We start from the raw sequence: 23,271 nt of genomic DNA, 5'->3' as shown, positions 1-23,271 counted from the left end.
CATAGGTATTACCTCTTTTTTTTTTTAAAGATTGTAAGCTTCAATGAGCTGCTCCCTCCTAACCCTCTTCTATTGTACTATAACTGCACTGTCTTACTTTATATAGTAAATCTCTGCACAAACTGCAATATAAATCCTGTATAATAGACAAAAGCTAACCGCTAGGACATCTAACATAGCACCTTGGCACCTGGAAGGGACATCCTGGTGCCATGTTGGGTTACCTCTGGATGCCTTTGCTGGTATCCAGAAGTGCCAGCAGGGACCAGCCCACGGCATCTGGAGTTGGTCCTAAAATTGGCAGCCTTTCGGGTAAGGAAAAACCTAGACCCTACCTACAGGCAGACATGTTCCACCTGAGACGAGGCTGATGATCACAATCACCCACCATGAAAACACAAAAAAAACATTTGGATGTGACTTCCTGGAGGGCCAGACAAATTGCAAAACTGAGTACGAGGAAGGGCTGGGGAAAAAATTAATAAAAAAATAATCGATTTAAATCTTGAATTTAAAAAAAAAATTCAGCAAATAGATTTTTTTTTTCCCCCACCAGGACCGGTGCCGACGAGGTGCCTCGGGTAGGAGTTTTTAAGCGAGGCTGCAGCTTCGGCCTAGTCCTAGGCCTCGGCTAAAAACTCCTGCCCGCAGCTCCTCAGGACCGGCACAGTGTCCCATCAATAAAAAAAAAAAAAAAAAAAAAACACCCCCCCCCTCGATTAAAATTGTGAATAGAGTTTTTAGAAAATTGCCTAGCTCTAGTACGAGGGGTTGGGAGGAGCCACTCATCTCATGTAAGTTTTCCTGGAAAGCTTTTTGGGAAACAATTGTATTCCCGGCGTACACACTACAACTTGACCTTGGGGTGGGGTACGGAGCACAAATATACAGACATAACAGTGGGGTTGATTTACTAAAGGCAAATCCAATTTGCACTACAGGTGCACTTGGAAGTACAGTGGCTGTTTATCTGAGGGGAAGATCTGAAAAGAGGGGAAACACTGCCGATTTCTATCATCTAATGAGCTACAAACAAAAATTCTGTTTTTATTTTTCTTGCATGTCCCCCTCTAGATCTACAGCGACTGCACTTCCAAGGGCACTTTTAGTGCAAAGTAGATTTGACTTTAGTAAATAAACCCCATTGTTCTTCCTGTCACTGCAATGAAATGCAATCTGTGACATTTCAATAAATAAAAAGTAAACAGTGGCATACAATGGAACGATGCAAGGCTCTGCCTCTATGCAATGGGCACAGGCTTGCTTGCTTAAATTGCTGGTTTTAGGGTGCGATATGGTGTTAATGAGAAAACGGGTTATGGATTATGCGAATCTTTTCGCAAAACATGTTAACCATGCTGCTATACCTGTATTGTGGGACTGTGATGTTTTGAATGGATTTTATTGACTAAAGCTCATCTCCCCTGAAGTCCTGAGTTCTGTCGCTCTTCTTCACATAAGTGGTGTTAATGAGCCCCAACAGTGATATACAGAACTAAAGTTGGTTTGTTAAGTCCTCACCTTTAGTAAGGGTATCCTTTCATAAATCCCCCAGTCCCACATCCAAGTGCAGCCCACCTGGGAGAAAACTAACCTTCCTCCCCGATACCGAGATCTGTCCTCCAGTATGGTCCCAGACGGCTCTTCTTCATAACCTATGGGTTAGCAATACTCGTGGCAACCTTTGGCCATTCCTTGGAGTACAGGTCCGACATAGAAATTATTGTGGCTGAGGCACGCAAGTGCAATTCGCAGAGAACCCGGCCAGGACTACACCAGAGAAAAGATCGATGGATCAGGGAGGGTGGTTAGTATTATCCCACCCAGGTAGGTTGCACTCTTTGGGGGGGGGGGTGTATTATAGGACAACCTTACCAAAGGTGAAACTGCATTAAAGTGGTAAACGATTCTGTCTAAAAATTAGAATTACAATTTTTTTTGCTTAGAAAATAGATCACAATTCTCTCACGATTCTCACGGCGTAACATCTCTCACATTAAAACAAAAAAGAAAAAAAAATTGGGCTACCTTTACTGGGTTTTTTATTTTTAAACTCATTGAAGTGTATTTTTTCACAAAAAAGTGCGTTTGAAAGACAGCTGGGCAAATACAGTGCGACATAAAATATTGCAGCAATTGACATTTTATTCCCTAGGGTCTCTGCTAAAATATATATAAAGTTTGGGGGTTCCAAGTAATTTTCTAGCAAAAAATATTGATTTTAAACTTAACCACTTCGCATCCAGGCCAATTCTGACATTTCTCTCCTACATGTAAAATTCATAATTTTTTTGCTAGAAAATTACATAGAACCCCCAAACATTATATATGTTTTTTTTAGCAAAGACCCTAGAGAATACAATGGCGGTCATTGCAACTTGTTATCTCGCACGGTATTTGCACAGCAATTTTTCGAACACTTTTTTTTTTTATTGAAAAAAAAAAAAAAAAACACACAACGAACAGTAAAGTTAGCCCAATTTTTTTGCATAATATGAAAGAGGAAGATACGCCGAGTAAATAGATACCCAACATGTCACACTTCAAAATTGCACGCGCTCGTGGAATGGCGCCAAACGTTGGTATTTAAAAATCCCCATAGGCGACGCTTTAAATTTTTTTTACTGGTTGCATATTTTGGGTTACAGAGGAGGTCTAGGGCTAGAATTATTGCTCTCGCTCTAACGTTCGGGGCGATACCTCACATGTGTGGTTTGAACACCGTTTTCATATGTGGGCGGGACTTACGTATGCGTTCACTTCTGCGTACAAGCTCACGGGACAGGGGCGGTTTACATTTTTTTTTATTGTTAATTTTATTTTTTTAGTTTGACACTTTAAAAAAAAATAAAAAAATTGATTACTTTTATTCCTATTACAAGGAATGTAAACATCCCTTGTAATAGGAATATGGCATGATTGGACCTATTTACAGTGAGATATGGGGTCAATAAGACCCCATATCTCACCTCTAGGCTGGGAAGCCTATTAAAAAAAAAAAAAAAAATAAAAAAAAAAAGGGATCATGGCTTCCCAGCCAAAATCGCCAGGATCTGAATGCAGAGGCCAGACGTGACGTCATAACATCGCGCCCGGCCTCCGAACGATCATAGAGACTCCGTGGACCATCTGGTGCGCCGGAAATCACTATGGTATCATCCGGGGGCTGGCGGATCCTGTGACCGACTCACCGATAGAAGCGGTGAGTCGGTAGAAGCACCAGAGGGAGGTGGGAGGGGCGTCCCCTCCAGCAAGAACGATCAAGCGGCGGAACAGCCGCTATGATCATTCTTATGGTGCAGGGAATCGCTGGTTGAAAATGCCGATATCTGAATGATGTCTGTGGCCTCAGGCATCATTCAGATATTATACCACAAAGCCCACGACATCATATGACGTAGTATGGGCGCCAAGTGGTTAAGAAAGAAGTGTCAGAAAAAAAAATTTAGGCTTTAAGTGGTTAAACTTTCTGCATTTACACATTGTTAAAAACTTGGCAGACTGCCTGGATTTTTTCTTTACACAGAAGTTTATCCCTTTGATCCAAGAAGGAAGGGTTAGTCACAATGTTTCATGTTAAAAACTTACTGTGATGTTTTCTTTTGACAGCCGAGTGAGCAGATACGTTTCTGCACTTGTTAAATGAAAAAATACGTAAACTCTGCAATATAGATCGTCAGGGGGGGGGGGGGGATTGAATCAAGATCCCGATTTTTTTAACGATTAATTGTGCAGCTCTAATACCCAGCGAAGCGACTGGCCTCCAGCGATACACAGAGGAGACAAATCCTCTGACGTAATTTGTACCGGTTTATCTACAGTCTTCAAGTCAAGAATTTATAGATAGTTTCAGCTGTAAGAAAAAAAAAGTGGACGGAGAGCTAAAGTTACGATATGCAGAGGTTAGTGGGGAGAGTGGGGAGTAGTCGCATTGTGCGCTATACAAGTATTTCATTCATTCAGTTCTGGGAGCTGATTGGAGGGAAGGGACACAACCCTTTCAAAACAACAACAGAGATGAGGACCCCTCCAATGACACAATTTTTCTCTTGGTGTCAGGAAAACGTGTCAGAAAAAGTGACTTATGATGATAGCAGAGGAAGGAAGCAGAAGCCAGACATGACACTTGGTTCTCTGGATTTAGACAAGTACACACTACAGAGCAGTGGTCTTCAACCCTGTCCTCAGGGCCCACTAACAGGCCAGGTTTTATGTATTACCTTGGGGAGATGCAGACTAGAATACTGCAATCACTGAGCAGCAAATAATATCTCCTGTGATGTATTTCAGTTATCTTGCAAACCTGGCCTGTTAGTGGGCCCTGAGGATAGGGTTGATGACCACTGCTATAGAGGGATATGTCTTGTTCATATTTCATGTCTGAGGTATACGGCCACTGAAAAATAAACCATGGCTTGGTAATAAAGGCGTATCACAGGCTGGTGCCATCAACACACAGCGGGCACCTCATTGGTTGCGGTGTGCCAGTGAGGTCACGTCTGTGATATTATGGGTGGAGTCAGCTCTGTAATTCAGGACAACGAACATACAACCTAAGCTGCCATACAACCACCAGAAGGTGCCAGTGATGCGGGATAGAATTTTTTTAGATGTATTGCCCATTAAAAACAGGTGGGTGAGCCAAGCCGGAAAAAGGAAAAGTTGGGGTCTCGCTGCTGAGGGAGGGGATTCATTATTAGCACACATTTGTCCCTTAGATAAAGAGCAATGACATGCCAGAGGTGCAGATACTCCAAGGAATGAGGCTACTGCAATGAGAGCAACAGCTGTGGAGGGGAGGGAGGTGGTATTTGCGCAGTGATGCACACAAAATGAACGTATGGTGACGGCTCTGACCCAGATGCCCCACTGATCCATCATATCACCCCTCAGGAGGGGTAGGATCCACTAAAGAGAACCTGTCATGGCACTAAGAGCCACCATGTCATGACTAACTGGAGGTCAGTCCGAAAGCAAAAGAAAGGACGTGGCTATACTGTAGGGTGGAGCCACATCCACTTTGCTTGTAAAGAGAACCTGTCAGAGGACCAGCAGATAGGCAGGTGATATTTCTGTAGTAAGGTGGGTGATGGCAGTATTAGTCCTGTGACTGCACACTGGGGGCCCAGCCAGAAGCATGAAGAGGGTGACATTGACAAGCAGAGTAATGGCAATCTTGGTCCATCACAAATAAAGAAAACCCGTCACCGGACTAAGCCAATAGGGTACAGAGGCTGACATTGCAGAGGGAGGGCAGGGGGGATGATGGTGGTCTCAAGGGGGCAATAGTCTTAACCCAGAGCCATTAAAGTGGGGTTCCACCCTAAAGTGGAACTTCCGCTGATCGGAACCCTCCCCCCCTCCGGTGTCACAATTGACACCTTTCAGGGGGGAGGGGGGTGGAGATACCTGTCAAAGACAGGTATTTACACCCACTTCCGGGCATAGACTCCCGTGGGAGTCTACGCCATTTCCTGTCCTGCCGCGATGTCTGCTGGGACCCACACGGGTCCCAGAGACAGCGTGGACAATTCCTATTGCGCTGCGCGACTCGCGCAGTAGGGAACCGGGAAGTGAAGCCGATTCGCTTCACTTCCTGATTCCCTCACCTAGAATGGTATCGCTGGACCCCGGGACAGGTGAGTGTCCATTTATTAAAAGTCAGCAGCTGTAGTATTTATAGCTGCTGGCTTTTAATATTTTTTTTCCCCAGTACAGTCCCGCTTTAATCACTTGCGCCCCCCCATATAAAACTTATATGGTGGCACTGCTGCGCCAAATCACATACCTAGTATGTGACCCGACACGTGGGATTGAATGCGTGCCGCCGACTCCCGCTATTATACACAGCGGGAGCAGATCGGCAGGTATCGCAAAACTCCATGTCCGCCGGCACCCACTGGTCTTTCGGTACACAGGCAGATTGCCGTTCTGTCAGTACAGAAGACATAGGTCCTGTGTCTCTGCAAAGCAGGGACATGGAACCATTCCTTCCCCTAGTAAAAGCACCTCTTACACAGTACACAAACGCTGGCTAGGCACACAGTAAACCCTTTGATCTCCCCTGATGTTAAAGAGGAAGTAAAGTCTTGTAAAAAACAAAGAAAAGACAACCTGCAAGGCAAAAGCATGAGTCATACTAGCTCATTATGTATTACTTACCTCAAATTTAAGCCCCCAAAGCCGCCCTCTTCTCCCCCTCCGGCCGCCAACACGTCATCCCGGAGTTATTTCCAGGTATTGTGGCTCCGGCGCTGTGATTGGCCGGAGCTGCAATGACGTCACTCCTGTGCATGCACAGGGGAGACGCCTTTAACGGCGCACAGACTGATACAGCGCCACATGGGTGCCATTGCGTCAGTTTGCTCTAGTACACATGTGACGATGTCATCGGGACATGCAGGGGACATCTCCCTAACCATGCAGGTTTAGGCGAATATCCTGGGTAGCTACAGGTAAACCTTAATATAGGCTTACCTGTAGCATAAAGTTTAATAATAGGGTTTACAACCACTTTAACCCCATCCCAGCCAATATCATTAATACAGTGAGTGTATTTTTTTTTAGCACCGATTAGTGTCACAGGTGCCTAAAAAGTCTCAGTGTCCGGCTGTCCACCACAGTCCCACTATGTTGCCGATAGCCACCATTACTAGTAAAAAAGAAATATATTTTTTTTAAATATCTCACAGTTTATAGATGCTATAACCTTTGTGCAAACCAATCAATATACGTTTATTGTGTAGCAGAATTCATATTGACCTAAATACATGAGGAAATTCGATTTTTTTTACTTTTTTTTTTTTATTGGATGCGTTTTATAGCAGAAACTAAAAAAAAATGTTTTATTTTATTTTCAAACTGTGTTTTTTTTGTTTATGGCGCGCAAATAAAAAACAAAAAACACTCGCAGAGGAGATCAAATACTACCAAAAGAAAGCTCTATTTGTGGGGGAGGGGGGGAAAACAATTATTATTTGTGTACAGCGTCGCACGAAGGCGCAATTGTCAGTTAAAGTATTGCAGTGCTGTACCTGGTCATGAAAGGGGAGGGGGGAATCTGTAAATCCGTCACTGAGGCCCAGCCAATGGGGGGGGGGGGGGTGGGTGGAGAATGATGGCGATCTTAGTAAAGAGCCCCTTAGCATACACACTGGATACCCAGCCAATAGGAACGGGGGGTGATGGCAATTTTGGTAAAGAGACCCTGCCATCATACACACGAGAAACCCAGCCAATAGGAAGGGGGGGGAGGAATGCTGACATTGCAGGGTGGGGGAGGAGGAATGAAGATGATCTCGGGTTCAGGGGCAGTAAAGTGAAGGTGTCACTATGGCACCGGCAATACGGAGGAGACATCGCTGAAAAGGGGAGACCAATGGAGGTTTCAGCAAAGAGAGCCTGTTACCAAATACACTGCAGGTCCAACTAATAGCATTTGGGGGGGGGGGGTGGGGAACAATGCTGGGGATGGATGAAAACTTTGTGGGGGGCGGGGATAGCAGTCTTAGCCCAAAGCCAATTGAAGAGAACCTGTCACCGAGGCTCAGCCAATAGGAACGATGAATGAAGGCGATCTTAATAAAGCGCCCCTGTCACCGAACACAAACACTGGTGACCCAGCCAATGATGGGCAAGGGGAGGGACATTGCAGGGGGATGGGGGGGCCCTCTCAGTGAGAACCTGTCTCCTAGGCCCAGCCAATAAGAAGGTGACATTAATGGGGACCAGTAAAGAGAACCTGTCACCTCACACTGAGAATTATTATTATATTCTAGGCCAATAGTCACCATATCAATCTGGAGAATGTCCACCACTGGCCTCCTCACACCGGCCTCATGTCCCTTCATGGACCCCGGTGTGTAAGGTGACAGGGAAGCTCATTGTACATGGCGGCCGCACATCCCCCCCCCTCCTAAGCAGTGAGATGAGGGACCTGTAGAGGTTGTGGGACCCGCACAGCGCCCTATTACCTGACAAGAGGAGGAGATGAGACCGGGGCTCCTCTCTCCACCGCCGGGCCGACAATTCACCGGATCCCCGCTGCTACTGCTGCTGGCGCGGCCTCCGCCTACGTCATCAACAAGCGACACCTTCTCTGAACCAGCCTCCCCCCCTTCACGGCAGGCTCCTCCCCTTCCGCGCTGCGGACGGACAACGCGCGATCTACCACGCCCCTTCCTACAACACTCCGTCTGGGAGCCAGTCGCCGTCTAGACCCGCCCCCTTACTACAGAGAGATGCGTTCGGCTAGCCCCGCCCACTCCCCCGGCTGCTCTAGTTCCTTTCCTTCCTAAACCGGGGCAAGCGGAGTGTGGGGGGCGGGGCCCTGTATGTAATGCTAACCCAGAGCAGAGCGCTGTACGGAGAGATAGTGACCACAGGAGTTCACACTCTAATGTCACACTGTTATTATTATACACAGATCTGTCTCTGATCTCTCCATAAAGAGGACCTGTCACCGCCCAGCTATCACAAGAGGCAATCAGGGCGCTTTAAAAGTCCATAAACAGGAGAGAAGTGCCCATAAGTAATATGGTGTTGCTCGGAACTGCGCATTTCGAGTCCGCGCTCCTCTTTGCGTGATTTCTGTGTGATTCGATTTAATACGATTTTAAGGACTTTCATTTCAATAGCCTGCTAATCGCAGCGGCTCGCACAAGTAGTGCATGGTGCGCTACTTCTCAAAATTGCAGCACGCCAAAACGCACGGTACTGCAATACCACGTGATCGGGGGGCAGGGCAACACACTGCGCTTGCAATCTGCGTTTGGGTTGTCATTAGGAATTGCACACCCAGCAGTGGCGGCATGTGAAGTTTTAGGATGGGGGGTGCCAGACCCCACCCTTCCTTTTTGACCCCTCCCACTTGGTGAAAATGGGTGTGGTTTCCGTATAATAGTGTGCGTGGCTCTAAGGTGGTGTGGTTAGTGTCTGAGATGAATGAGGGATGGAGGGACAGCAGGCCCACATCCTACACAACAATAGAAATAATGTGTATTCTAGAAAGTTTAACAATCAGCAGATAAAGTTACTCCAAACACCTGGTGTTAGCACTTCAATCATCCCGGGACCATGGTTGTTATGGGATCAGGATTATTGAAGCGCATTATTTCTATTATTACATTGTAATATAAAATTAAATCATTCCACTCAACATCATCCAGAATCAGTGGGAGCCCTGAGTGTGTCACTAGCCACTTTGCCTGCCATCAGGTGTCCCCAGCAGAGTCTGTCCTTACATGTAGCCTGTGTCACATCAAATGCTGCCTGTGTCCCCCCAAATGCAGCCTGTGTCTCACCCAATGCAGACTGTGTCCCACCAAATGCAGCCTGTGTCTCACCCAATGCAGCCTGTGTCCCCCCAAATGCAGCTTCTGTCCCACCAAATGCAGCCTGTGTCCCCCAAATGCAGCCTGTGGTCCCCCAAATGCAGCCTGTGTCCCCCCAAATGCAGCATGTGTCACATTAAATGCAGCCTGTGTCCCCCCAAATGCAGCCTCTGTCCCACCAAATGCTGCCTGTGTCCCCCCAAATGCAGAATGTGTCCCCCCAAATGCAGCCTGTGTTCCATCAAATGCAGCCTATGTCCCACCAAATACAGCCTCTGTCCCACCAAATTCAGCCTGTGTCCCCCCAAATGCAGCCTGTGTCCCCCCAAATGCAGCTTGTGTCCCCCCAAATGCAGCCTGTGTTCCATCAAATGCAGCCTATGTCCCACCAAATACAGCCTCTGTCCCACCAAATGCAGCCTGTGTCCCCCCCAAATGCAGCCTGTGTCCCATTAAATGCAGCCTGTGTCCACCAAATGCAGCCTGTTTCCCACCCAATGCAGCCTGTGTCCCCCAAATGCAGCCTGTGTCCCACCAAATGCAGCCTCTGTCTCACCAAATGCAGCCTGTGTCCCCCAAATGCAGCATGTGTCACATTAAATGCAGCCTCTGTCCCACCAAATGCAGCCTGTGTTCCACCAAATGCAGCCTGTGTCCCCCAAATTCAGCCTGTGTTCCATCAAATGCAGCCTGGGTCCCCCCAAATGCAGCATGTGTCACATTAAATGCAGCCTGTGTCCCCCCAAATACAGCCTCTGTCCCACCAAATGCAGCCTGTCCCCCCCCAAATGCAGCCCGTGTCCCCCCAAATGCAGCCGGTGTTCCATCAAATGCAGCCTATGTCCCACCAAATACAGCCTGTCTCCCCCAAATGCAGCCTCTGTCCCACCAAATGCAGCCTGTGTCCCCCCAAATGCAGCCCGTGTCCCCCCAAATGCAGCCGGTGTTCCATCAAATGCAGCCTATGTCCCACCAAATACAGCCTCTGTCCCACCAAATGCAGCCTGTGTCCCCCCCAAATGCAGCCTGTGTCCCATTAAATGCAGCCTGTGTCCACCAAATGCAGCCTGTTTCCCACCCAATGCAGCCTGTGTCCCCCAAATGCAGCCTGTGTCCCACCAAATGCAGCCTCTGTCTCACCAAATGCAGCCTGTGTCCCCCAAATGCAGCATGTGTCACATTAAATGCAGCCTCTGTCCCACCAAATGCAGCCTGTGTTCCACCAAATGCAGCCTGTGTCCCCCAAATGCAGCCTGTGACCCCCCAAATTCAGCCTGTGTTCCATCAAATGCAGCCTGGGTCCCCCCAAATGCAGCATGTGTCACATTAAATTCAGCCTGTGTCCCCCCAAATGCAGCCTCTGTCCCACCAAATGCAGCCTGTGTCCCACCAAATATAGCCTCTGTCCTACCAAATGCAGCCTGTGTCCCCCCAAATGCAGCATGTGTCACATTAAATGCAGCCTGTCCCCCCAAATGCAGCCTCTGTCCCACCAAATGCAGCCTGTGTCCCCCCAAATGCAACCTGTGTCCCCCCAAAAGCAGCCTCTGTCTCACCAAATGCAGCCTGTGTCCCCCAAATGCAGCATGTGTCACATTAAATGCAGCCTCTGTCCCACCAAATGCAGCCTATGTTCCACCAAATGCAGCCTGTGTCCCCCAAATGCAGCCTGTGTCCCCCCCAAATGCAGCCTGTGTTCCATCAAATGCAGCCTGGGTCCCCCCAAATGCAGCATGTGTCACATTAAATGCAGCCTGTGTCCCCCCAAATGCAGCCTCTGTCCCACCAAATGCAGTCTGTGTCCCCCCAAATACAGCCTCTGTCCCACCAAATGCAGCCTGTGTTCCACCAAATGCCGCCTGTGTCCCCCAAATGCAGCCTGTGTCCCCCCAAATTCAGCCTGTGTTCCATCAAATGCAGCCTGGGTCCCCCCAAATGCAGCATGTGTCACATTAAATGCAGCCTGTGTCCCCCAAATGCAGCCTGTGTTCCATCAAATGCAGCCTGTGTCCCACCAAATACAGCCTCTGTCCCACCAAATGCCACCTCTGTCCCACCAAATATAGCCTTTGTCCCACCAAATTCAACCTGTGTTCCACCAAATGCAGCCTGTGTCCCCCAAATTCAGCCCGTGTCCCCCCAAATTCAGCCTGTGTTCCATCAAATGCAGCCTGGGTCCCCCCAAATGCAGCCTGTGTCCCATTAAATGCAGCCTGTGTCCACCAAATGCAGCCTGTCTCACCAATTGCAGCCTGTGTCCCCCAAATGCAGCATGTGTCACATTAAATGCAGCCTGTGTCCCCCCCAAATGCAGCCTCTGTCCCCCAAATGCAGCCTGTGTCCCCCCAAATCGGGATCTCGATTCACCCCCCCCCCCCACGATCTCTCCCGCAGAGGTTGCCGATTCTTTCATATAAACAAGTGGAGAAAGTATCTGCTCACTCAGCTGTCAAAAGAAAGCATCTGGGCAGTCTGCTAAGTTTCCAACTTGCAACATTGTAACTAAGCTTCCTTCTTAGATCAAAGGGATAGACCTTCTATGTAAATAAATAATCCAGTCTAAATCTTTTTCTGACACTTGTTTCTTCAGTTAAAATCTGTATTTTTTGCTAGAAAATTACTTGGAACCCCCAAACTTTATATATATTTTAGCAGAGACCCTAGGGAATAAATGGCAATTGCTGCAATATTTTATGTCACACTGTATTTGCGCAGCTGTCTTTCAAATGCAATTTTTGGGGAAAAAATACACTTCAATGAATAAAAAACAAAAAAAAAACAGTAAAGTTATCCCATTTTTTTTTTTTTTGTTTTAATGTGAAAGATGATGTTACGCCGTGAGAATCGCGAGAGAATCCTGATCTATCTTCTAAGCAAAAAAAATCATGATTCTCATTTTAGCCAGAATCGTGTATCTCTACTCTCAGACATGAAGGAGTTAATCATATTATTTCTCATCACACAATGCCATCTGATACTCATATTTCATATTAATGTTATAATATATTATCATAGCTCCCAATTGTCCCTGATTTCGAGGGACTGTCCCTGATTTGGAGCAATGTCCCTCTGTCCCTCATTCCTCCTCATTTGTCCTTCATTTTGGTCTGATCTATATAGTTATATATAAAATGCACTTTTTATCTTTCAAAAAGTGTTTCCCAGAGCTAAACCTTTCATCCAATTTCTAAATTGCTGCATTTTTACATTTTAAAAGCCAATATAAAGGAATAGTGGTGGTAAAAAAAGCACTTCTGGATTTTATTAACCTTTTTTTTTTTTTTTTTTATGTCCACTTTAAGGGTGTGTGGCAGGGGGCGTGTCCGTGTCCTATGCCTACATACGTTTGCTAGTAGGTGTCCCTCATTCCCATCTCAAAATGTTTGGAGGTATGCAATAATATAATATTACAGCACTGTGGTATACAGGTCCTTCTCAAAAAATTTGCATATTGTGATAAAGTTCATTATTTTCTGTAATGTACTGATAAACATTAGACTTTCATATATTTTAGATTCATTACACACAACTGAAGTAGTTCAAGCCTTTTCTTGTTTTAACCACTACAATACAGGGCACTTTCACCCCCTTCCTTCCCAGCCCAATTTTCAGCTTTCAGCGCTCTAGCGCTTTCGGTGACAATTGCGCGGTCATGCTACACTGTACCCAAATGAAATTGTTATCATTTTGTTCGCACAAATAGAGCTTTATTTTGGTGTTATTTATTCACGACTCCGTTTTTTTTTTTGCGATATAAGCGCAAAAAAAGCGGAAATTTGGAAAAAAAAACAATATTTTCTTTTTTCTATTTGAAAAGAAATCCAATAAAATCTAATTTTGTCATAAATTTAAGCCAAAATGTATTCTGCTACATGTTTTTGGTAAAAAAAATTCCGTTAAGTGTATAATAATTGGTTTGTGTGATCACGGACATATGTACGCAAATGATCATGTACATATGTGTGCAGGTGATCACGTACATATGTGTGCAGATAATCATTGGGACATGTGATTTTAGTGGGACATATGTGGGGGACATGTTTTTATTATTAGGGACATGTGTTTTTATTATTTGGGGACATGTATGTTTTGGGGACATGTGTGTTTTGGGGACATATGTGGGGACTGTGTTTGTACTGTGTGGTGTGTTGTGTGTTGACACTACACTGATGATCAGTGAGTAAAAAGCTGTAAAAAGCAGCCCATACTCACTGATCATCAGCCGGCTGCAGCGTTCTGCTCTCCTCTCCTCAGCGATGACTTCCGTGTGAGGAGAGGAGAGCCGATTGCCTAGCAACCGGCTGTTTGTTTACATCACATGACGGCCGTGATTGGACACGGCCGTCATGTGATCAGGAGGGCCAATCACAGAGCCCTCCTGCCGATCCGAGATGTGCCGTGTCCGGGTGACACAAGCACATCGGGATCGCGCCGCTGCGCAGGCACGCGCGCGCGCGATCCCGCTACTTCTGAAGGACGTTCCTGAACGTCCTATCAGGAGTAGACGGCTCCCACCCGGCCGTATATATGCATTGGCCGGGTGGGAAGTGGTTAATATTGATGATTTTGGCATACAGCTCATGAAAACCCAAAATTCCTATCTCAAAAAATTAGCATATCATGAAAAGGTTCTCTAAACAAGCTATTAACCTAATCCTCTGAATCAACTAATTAACTCTAAACACCTGCAAAAGAGGCTTTTAAAAACTCCCAGCCTGGTTCATTACTCAAAACCGCAATCATGGGTAAGACTGCCGACCTGACTGCTGTCCAGAAGGCCATCATTGACACCCTCAAGCAAGAGGGTAAGACACAGAAAGAAATTTCTGAATGAATAGGCTGTTCCCAGAGTGCTGTATCAAGGCACCTCAGTGGGAAGTCTGTGGGAAGGAAAAAGTGTGGCAGAAAACGCTGCACAACGAGAAGAGGTGACCGGACCCTGAAGAAGATTGTGGAGAAGGACCGATTCCAGACCTTGGAGGACCTGCGGAAGCAGTGGACTGAGTCTGGAGTAGAAACATCCAGAGCCACCGTGAACAGGCGTGTGCAGGAAATGGGCTACAGGTGCCGCATTCCCCAGGTCAAGCCACTTTTGAACCAGAAACAGCGGCAGAAGCGCCTGACCTGGGCTACAGAGAAGCAGCACTGGACTGTTGCTCAGTGGTCCAAAGTACTTTTTTCGGATGAAAGCAAATTTTTCATGTCATTCGGGAAATCAAGGTGCCAGAGTCTGGAGGAAGACTGGGGAGAGGGAAATGCCAAAATGCCTGAGGTCCAGTGTCAAGTACCCACAGTCAGTGATGGTCTGGGGTGCCATGTCAGCTGCTGGTGTTGGTCCTCTGTGTTTTATCAAGGGCAGGGTCAATGCAGCTAGCTATCAGGAGATTTTGGAGCACTTCATGCTTCCATCTGCTGAAAAGCTTTATGGAGATGAAGATTTCATTTTTCAGCACGACCTGGCACCTGCTCACAGTGCCAAAACCACTGGTAAATGGTTTACTGACCATGGTATTACTGTGCTCAATTGGCCTGCCAACTCTCCTGACCTGAACCCCATAGAGAATCTGTGGGATATTGGGAAGAAAAAGTTGAGAGATGCAAGACCCAACACTCTGGATGAGCTTAAGGCCGCTATCGAAGCATCCTGGGCTTAACACCTCAGCAGTGCCACAGGCTGGTTGCCTCCATGCCACGCCGCATTGAAGCAGTCATTTCTGCAAAAGGATTCCCGACCAAGTATTGAGTGCATAACTGAACATAATTATTTGAAGGTTGACTTTTTTTGTATTAAAAACACTTTTCTTTTATTGGTCGGATGAAATATGGTAATTTTTTGAGATAGGATTTTTGGGTTTTCAGGAGCTGTATGCCAAAATCATCAATATTAAAACAAGAAAAGGCTTGAACTACTTCAGTTGTGTGTAATGAATCTAAAATATATGAAAGTCTAATGTTTATCAGTACATTACAGAAAATAATGAACTTTATCACAATATGCGAATTTTTTGAGAAGGACCTGTATGTCAGAGATATATAAATGTGTAATAATAATAGTGTGTGACTGTGAAGGGGGGGGGGGGGCATTAGAGTGTAAGCTCCTCTGTTGCAGAAACTGATGTGACTGCCTGACTGCCTCAGTGTTCTGTGTACAGCACTGTGGTATAGGTTAGAGCTATATAAATGTGTCATAATAATAGTGTACATAGGTTAGAGCTATATAAATGTGTAATAATAATAGTGTACAGACTACGGGTCTGTAGGGAATTATGATGAGGAGCCTGAAAGCAAACACGGCCTCCCCCATGACTGCCTCTAATTATGAACCCGACCCTCCTCACCTTCCCGGGGGTAATTACCTCGTCAAACTGCCAATTATTTCACTCCCAAACTAGGTAATCCCTCAAGTGTTTTTTTTTTTTTCAAGAAATTTTTGTTGTATCGTGACAAAAATGTACAAAGTGCAGCTGGAGTATCATGAAGGTGCCCGTCACCACATTCAGAGTGACAATAAATGATGCCATTATTCTCCACAAATAATACATCACATCCACTGCTTAAAGCGGACCTTCAGTCATTTTATTCCACTTTCCATCATTAAACCCTCTGTCTCTGTTGTTTAAACTTTGGATAGTAAAAAAAATTTTTCTGCCAATAAATTTCTTATACAGCCCACTTCCTGTTTCTTGTCTGGTTATTAGCCTAGGCTTATGACATCATGCACAGCTCTCTCTCTCATGAGAGTTTGCCAGGAGGGGGGTGAGTCATAAGAGGGCCAATGAGAGCTGCAGAGCTGGAGGTGTGTGTCTGTGTAAATCCAGGAAGTAAACAGACAGCAGCTTCCGCTGCCCACAGTTAAAATGGGTGCAGCCAGACTCGGGGGATTTCTGCAGCATATTTGCCAAGTACAGAATCACAGTATATATAAAATAATATGCAAAGTGGTTGGAGGGAGGGAAGCTTCAGAATGGCAAAGATGTTTTTATTACAAATTATGTGAGCAGACTGCAGTTCCTTTTTAATGTCCTTGTATACTATTTTTAATGAAATGGTTTCTTATTGTGTTTTTATTGCTCATTGTAAGATCCTCTGTGAGCTCTTCTTTTCCTCACTTTAGTTTGTTTAGAAGGAGCAGTACACATATAGTCCATAGTCTATAACCTATAGTCCATAGTCCTTAGTCTATAACCTATAGTCCAATGCCCCTAGTCCCTAGTCTGTAGTCCTTAGTCCATAGTCTATAACCTATAGTCCATAGTCCTTAGTCTATAGTCCCTAATCCATAGTCTATAACCCATGGTCCATAGTCCCTAGTCTATAGTCTTTAACCTATAGTCCATAGCCCCTAGTCTATAGTCTATAACCTATAGTCCATAGCCCCTAGTCTATAACCTATTGTCCACAGCCCCTAGTCTATAGTCTATAACCTATAGTCCATAGCCCCTAGTCTATAACCTATTGTCCACAGCCCCTAGTCTATAGTCTATAACCTATAGTCCATAGTCCCTAGTCCATAGTCTATAACCTATAGTCCAAATTCATAGATTGCATTAAGATAGCAAAGAAAAAGCCTTTAGAACCCCTTTAAGTAGAGATGTGTATGGATTATTTTTGGCAGAATAAGGATATCTTTTAGTTCCGGACTGCCCACTATATATATATATATACACATCATTACTTTGATGCTATATACTGTTGTTCTGGCAACAGCTGGCTTTTTTTACACAATGAGTGATTTGGCGTTCGATAAAAGTGGTCCTGGGGACAGATTCACCACGGGATCACTTTTATAGGCAGCGGGAGAGGTGACCGCCACATCCCCCCCCCCCGCCACTTCCCAGTTGTTTCCCCCCCCCCCGCTTACCGGAGCAGTCGGTAAGGAGGGAAACGATACGATTCCGTGGAGCAATGGGCAGGAAGATGGCCCCCACTTAACTCTATGCCCTTGGAGGACCAGCACAACGTTTAATGTCACTACTTCCTAACAGCCTTAAAGGGCCTTTTTTATTTAATTTTTTTAATGTAAATATGAGATCTGAGGTCTTTTTGACCCCAGATCTCACATTAATGAGGACCTGTCATGCTTATTTCTATTACAAGGGATGTTTACATTCCTTGTAATAAGAATAAAAGTGATAAAAAAAATGAAAAGAACGGTATAAAAATAGAAAACAAAAAGTAAAATAAAAGAGAAAAAATTTTTAAAAAATTAACGTGCCCCGTCCTTTCCGAGCTCACGCATAACATGTTAGGTGTCTAATTACTCAGCGTAACATCATCTATCACATTATACCAAAAAATTGGACTAACTTTACTGGTTTCTTTTTTTTTTTTTTTTTTAAAGTGAATTTTTACCCAAAAAATTGCATTTGTAAGACCGCTGCGCAAATGCGATATTCCATAAAATATTGCAATGATCGAATTTTTTTTCTCTAGGTTCTCTGCTAAAAAATAAATATATAATGTTTGTGGGTTCTATGTAATTTTCTAGCAGATTTTAACTTAAACGCAACAAATGTCAGAAATAGGCCTGGTCCTTAAGTGGTTAATGTGGACCTGTCAGTAACCTTACATGTCTCCATGAAAACATTCCTGTCGTAATATACAGGAACAGTAACATTTCTCAGAAAAGGTCCACCTTTTATCATTGAAAAGCCACCCTTGAGCATCTGTCAATGACTTTGCCTAGGCTGAGATGATGTCATCAGTCTGCTGTAGTTGGGAGAATGCATTTCTTCAGTCTCCCCTCCCCCAGTGCTCAGTCTGCTACAGGCAGAAGCATACCTCCCAACTTTTTGAGATGGGAATGAAGGACACCTACCAGCAAAGGTATGCAGGCATACATAGGACACACCCCTTGCCACTCCCCCCTAAAGGAGAATTGTTTTTATATCACTACTATTCCTTTATATTGGCTTTTGGAATTTACAAATGCAGCAATTTAGAAATCAGATGAAAGGTTTAGCGCTGGAAAACACTTTTTGATAGATAAAAAGTGCATTTTATTATCAACTCTAAAGATTAGACCAAAATGAGGAGGAATGAGGGACAGAGGGACATTGCTCCAAATCAGGGACAGTTGGGAGATATGCAGAAGGTAGCATTTCCTCAGTCCCCCTTCCCCCAGGGATCAGACCGTAACATTGTAACCAGTGGCGGCCCGTGCATTAAGGGCGAATGGGAGCCGCCCCCTCTCTCCTGCCGCCCCCTCTCTCGTGCCACCTCCTCTATCACCAATAGATAGATTCATGCATTGCATGAATCTATCTATGGCCACCACTGCCATCCCATATTCAGGCGCCTGTTTTTGGGCACAGGGCACCTGAATTACAGTGGCGAGGGGTGTTTTTGAAGCACATAGGCTCTAATAGGCTTCAAAAAAAGTGACCTGCAAGTGCTCGCAGGCCACTTAGCTGTGTTAGAAAAGCGAATTAATATTTGATTTCCTAACACTAAATTGCCCCTCTCCGCCAATCAGATGCTCGTGTCTATTACCTTTCACCTGATTGGCTGAAAACGACAGGCACTGCTACTGGATGCCTATCAGGAGGAGAGGCTGGGAAATTAGAACGGCAGGAGACGCATGGAGAACCCCGCTCATGGCCATCACCTGCTGCCCCACCAAGACAGGGTAAGTGCCAGGCAGATGGCAAGTGGGCGGGGATTACACTGGAGGCAATCAAGGGCACACTGGCAGCATTTAATAGGCACACTGGCAGCATATGATGGGCACACTGGCAGCATTTGATGGGCACACTGGCAGCATATGATGGGCACACTGGCAGCATTTGATGGCACACTGGCCACATTTGATGGTCACACTGGCAGCGTTTGATTGCACAGTGGCAGCGTTTGATGACACAGTGGCAGCGTTTGATGGGCACAGTGGCTGTGTTTGATGGTCACAGTGGCAGCGTTTAATGGGCACAGTGGCTGCAATTGATGGCACAGTGGCAGCATTTCATGGTACAGTGGCAGCATTTGATGGGCACAGTGGCAGCGTTTGAGGGCACAGTGGCAGAATTTGATGGCACAGTGGCAGCATTTGATGGGTACAGGGGCAGCGTTTGATGGCACAATGGCTGCAATTGATGATCTTTTTTCAAAACATTTTTGCGAGGCTGCAGCAGGGGCTAATCCGTGTGAGCACAGCCAAGAACCGTGCAGACTTTACATGGATTACCAGGATTTACATGATTGTGTCATCCCTGATCTGGAATGGAGCATGGGGGGGGGGGGGGGGGGGGTGAGGACGACAGACATTAAGAGGTGAATGGCCATTCACAGAACTCAGCGTGGCTTGCGTGTGCGCAGTGCGTGCCCGGCTGAGAAGCCACAGCCGGGCGCCCATGGTAAGAATGCCGGCACCGTAGAGAGGTGGGGGAGAGGAGTGAGGCTCCGGCGGCCGCATCGCTGGACCGTGGGACAGGTGAGCGTCCGATTATTAAGCCCCCGTTCACACCTATGCGAATTAGATGTGTGTTTCCCCGCATCTAATTCGCATGGTAGGAGAATGTGACTGGCTCCCTATGGAGCCGGTTCACATATCTCCGGGGCAGCTGCGGAGCGCACTGCAGAAAAAACGCTGTACGTCTTTGGCTCCATTTCAGGGCTGAATTCAAGCATAGAATCGGCCCTGATTCATCACTGAAATGGGGAACAGGGACGCACAGAGCTCCTGTGCGTTCCGCAGTGGGTTATAGTGTGAACCCGGGCATAAAGTCAGCAACTACACTTTTTGTAGCTGCTGATTTAAATTTTTTTGTTTTTTTCGGCGGAACTCTGCTTTAAGAGCTGATTATTTTTCCTATAAAACCTGGCCTAAAAAAAAACGATTTTTTTGTTTTTAAGCCCTTGTGATGTCATCACCTATTAGTCAATCTTCAACCTAAATTTTACTATAAAAGGGCGAATCTCAGTCCGGGACTCCAGCCATAATTACGGCTTATTCTAACCCGCAGGAAGCGGTTTCTGAAAGGCGCATAAGTGGCGTGATTATAGAGGGAAATGAACATGCGGCGGGGGAGGGGAGCCCCTTTACCCGACATTCGATGGAGAGTCCTCCGAGGCAATCTGATTAATGGCTTCTTCATTATTTAAATTCACTTCTCTTCCCAGAGTCCTGTCTGCTCTTCTGCTCTCTTCCTTCTCCTCTGAACAGCGGCACTCAGCCACCCGGAGAGATAGCGGAAGAAATATTTTCATTCATTTTTTTTTTTTTACCTTAAAGTACCACTTATGTCCCAATTGACCGTTAACTGTCCCCCCGCTGTGAGATCCCCTCCATTGTGCCGATTGCATTTCTAGATTGGATTGTGCTTGGCGGGTATAGGAGAGGAGGAGAGGCTGTATAGATGACCGGATATATACCTATTAAATGGAAAGCTTGCAGCGCGGCCAGACAACTCTAAGTGCACATCGCGGGCGGAGGACCGGGCTGTACGCCAGAGAAAGAAAATGAATTTTATAGTGGAGATAGAAGTTTTCAATCTGCACTAATGGGGTTTCTTCGCTCTGTGCATTCAGCTCACCATTGTCATTGTCTGCCATGCCACGTTGGCAAGTGTGGCAAAGTAGCCTATTTTTATATTAAGGATCCTAAATCTGACGTTTATTTGATTATATTTTGTCTTCCCTGGTTCCCCTCTCACCCTCATCAACAAGATAATGCCATCTTTAAAAAAAAATAAAAAATTCAATTTTCATGACATACATTATTTTAGAAGTGGGTCTCTGAGCTTCTCTATGCAGCGCAGGCAGGTCATGGCTGGTGGGCGGGGCTGGCTGGGGGCTGTACATAACTTCCTGAAAACATCCCAGCCACCGACCTCAGTCCTGATGCAAGCAGTGGGCTGGCTCTTGGGAGGAGTTATGCAAATATCAAAATGCCTTAATGGGTGGGTGTCAGTCTGCAGTCTGCAGAGAGGGTGTTCCTAAGCAGACTATATTTGCATAGGTAACGCCTACATGCGATTCTGAGTCTCCATGGTTGAAAGAACAGAAATCTAATGAATGAAAGTAGTCTTCAGGGACAGTCAGGTGGGGGAGGAAGAAGCTAGATCAGGGATATGCAATTAGTGGACTTCCAGCTGTTGCAAAACTACAAGCCCCATCATGCCTCTTCCTCTGGGTGCTTGTGGCTATCAGAGTCGTGCTATGCCTCATGGGAGTTGTAGTTCTGAAACAGCTGGTGGTCCGCTAATTGCATATCCCTGAGCTAGATGATATTATATAGCCTCCAGCCAGTCAATGATGCGAGCTCTATATGACTTGCTGCAGCTTCTAATGCACATTGTGAGAAGCTCACAGTGTACGGTGAAATCAGAGTAAGCCATTTCGGTCCAGGAGAGGAGCCGGTACAACTGTGCAAGACCGAAGGGAAGGCCGGAGTTTTACACAATTACAATTGGATGTAAGCCCTTACATACAGTGCCTTGAAAAAGTATTCATACCCCTTGAAATTTTGCCATGTTACAGCCAAAAACATAAATTTATTTTATTGGGATTTTGTGTGATTCAGCCCCCCGGAGTCAATACTTTGTAGAACCAACTTTCACTGCAATTACAGCTGCAAGTCATTTTGGGGATGTCTCTGCCAACTTTGCACATCCAGAGAGGGACATTTTTGCCCATTCTTCTTTGCAAACATCTCAAGCTCTGTAAGATTGGATGGAGAGCATCTGTGAACAGCAATTTTGAAGTTTTGCCACAGCTTCTCAACTGGGATTAGGTCTGGACTTTGACTGGGCCATTCTAATGTTGCGTACACACGACCGGACTTTGCGACAGACTAGGTCAGACGGTCTTCCAGACAGACTTTTCAGCGGAGTTCTGACGGACTTCCAAACGAATGGACTTGTCTACACACAATCACACCAAAGTCTGAAGGATTCGACTGTGATGACGTACGACCGGACTAGAATAACGAAGTTCATAGCCAGTAGCCAATAGCTGCCCTAGCATCTGTTTTTGTCCGTCGGACTACATTCATACATGCATACAGACAAACTGATTTTTCGAGTCCGTCGGAAAGATTTGAAACATGTTCTAAATCTAAAGTCCGTCTGATTTTTTGACAGCAAAAGTCAGATGAAGCTAACTCAAGGTTGAATTGTCTGGCGGATTCGTTCAGTCGGACCTTTGCTATTGAAAAGTCCGGCCGTGTGTACAAAGCATAACACATGAATATGCTTTGATGTAAACCATTCCATTGTAGCTCTGGCTGTGTGTATAGGGTTGTTGTCCTGCTGGAAGGTGAACCTCTGCCCCAGTCTCAAGTCTTTTGCTGACTCTAACAGGTTTTCTTCTAATGCCGCGTACACACGAGCGGATTGTATGGCGTACTTAGTCCGTCATACAATCCGACGGACAATCCGTCGTAGTTTCCACTGAACGGACTTGACCACACACGGATACACAAACAGTCCGTCGAAAGCTTGCGCGATGACGTGTACAGCACGTACGACGGGACTAGAAATAGGAAGTCCAAGACACAGCAAAGCACCCTTCCGCCGTGTAAATCCTTTCTGGGCATGCGCCATTCTTAGTCCGTCGAACTAGCCTACTGACGACCGTATTGTCCGCTGAAACCAAAGTACGACGGACAGATTTTTGGAAAATCCGAAATTCTTAGTACTCCGGACTGCACGCTGAAAAAGTCCGCTGAAGCCCACACACGAGCGGATTGTCCACTGAAATGTGTTTCAACGGACTAAGTACGTCAAACAGTTCGACCGTGTGTACGCGGCATAAGATTGCCCTGTATTTGGCTCCATCCATCTTCCCATCAACTCTGACCAGCATCCCTGTACCTGCTGAAGAAAAGCATCCCCAGAACATGATGCTGCCACCACCATGTTTCACGGTGGGGATGGTGTGTTCTGGGTGATGTGCAGTGTTCAGTTTCCGCCACACATAGCGTTTTTCTTTTAGGCCAGAAAAG

At 45.9% G+C, this 23,271-nt stretch overlaps 1 protein-coding gene across 4 annotated transcripts in view; it reads right to left on the bottom strand.

Annotated features, from left to right (window-relative positions):
* ZC3H18 (zinc finger CCCH-type containing 18) overlaps positions 1 to 8,131 on the bottom strand; it is a 137,073-nt gene extending 128,942 nt beyond the window's left edge. For 3 of the 4 annotated variants that reach the window (XM_077453372.1, XM_077453374.1, XM_077453375.1), the window contains exon 1: positions 7,974 to 8,131. The gene's annotated coding sequence lies outside the window, so the exon portion shown is untranslated. The remainder of the gene's footprint in view (positions 1 to 7,973) is intronic. The other variant, XM_077453373.1, reaches the window with a different exon arrangement.
* Positions 8,132 to 23,271: the final 15,140 nt, after the last annotated feature.

This window comes from Lithobates pipiens, unplaced genomic scaffold (genome assembly GCF_037356315.1).
Source record: "Lithobates pipiens isolate NorthernLeopardFrog02 unplaced genomic scaffold, aLitPip1_a1.2 Scaffold_10, whole genome shotgun sequence".
Lineage (NCBI taxonomy): Eukaryota > Metazoa > Chordata > Amphibia > Anura > Ranidae > Lithobates > Lithobates pipiens.
This window is presented reverse-complemented; position numbering and strand designations above follow the sequence as displayed.